This window comes from Rhagoletis pomonella, unplaced genomic scaffold (assembly GCF_013731165.1).
Source record: "Rhagoletis pomonella isolate Grant_MI unplaced genomic scaffold, Rhpom_1.0 Rhpom_scaffold_00021, whole genome shotgun sequence".
NCBI lineage: Eukaryota > Metazoa > Arthropoda > Insecta > Diptera > Tephritidae > Rhagoletis > Rhagoletis pomonella.
In genome coordinates this window covers 914,638-915,666 of record NW_023458575.1, presented here as the reverse complement: position 1 = coordinate 915,666, position 1,029 = coordinate 914,638, and positions in this window count along the sequence as shown.

The following is a 1,029-nucleotide window of genomic DNA, read 5'->3' as shown; positions in this document are numbered from 1 at the left end:
TTTTATGAACATTTTTTAAAGTTTGATTAACTTGTGAATTTTGTACATGTAACATAGACCGTAGTATACTATAATCTTGTAGGTGATGACATTATTGCTTAAAGACTATTAGCAATCTCATCTGATCCCAACGAAATCGGCTCTTTAAAACTCCTATAGTTCGTTCTATTATGTTGCGGGCTGAGGAATGCGCGTGATTAAATTTATATTGTTGAGATGCATATTGGGGATCCCGATAGGGTGTTAACATAAATGGTTCTATACCATATCCGGAATCGCCCAGTAGTCTTGAGGATCGGTCTCCATTTTCGTATTCCTGTAGAAAATATTGCCGCGCATTGCTTACATTCCATACGAAAGAATCATGGCTTGCGCCGGGGTATCGTGAATCAACCGCACGTATTATCATATTGCTGTCACAAAACTAACAAAAAGCTTCAAATTGCATCTACCTTCAATATCAAAAATGTAAAATTTACTCACAAGCATCGCATTCATACTAAAATATCCTTTTCTGTTGAAGAATAAATGTTCATTGTTATGAGGTTTAATTATTTGAATATGCGTCCCATCGATACATCCTACGATGCCAGGAATTTTGAATTTGTTGTAAAAATAATCCCTCGACGCTCTTTTTTCGTCTGGATCCATTTTCAACTTGACCCATTGACGGCACATGTGATTCTCCAAAACTCTTAACATTTGCGTCAAAGTTTCAGATACAGTGCTTCTACCCAAACTTATATTCATATCATTCCCTACGGAACGCTGATATGATCCTTCTGCTAGGAAGCGAAGCACTGCGCACAGCTTAAGAATTGACGAAATGGAAGTTGGGGGTATATACCTTTCGATAGTATTTAGCACCATTACAAATGCCTCTTGGTTTAACTGATAATGAGCTACAAATCTGTAAGGAAACAAGTATGCTGCCTTAAATGAGAACACTTATATGCATGTATACTTAATGATTTGCTCTTGCTTACACAGGCTCCGGAAGCTCCAGAGGATTGTTGTGATCTCGTAAAA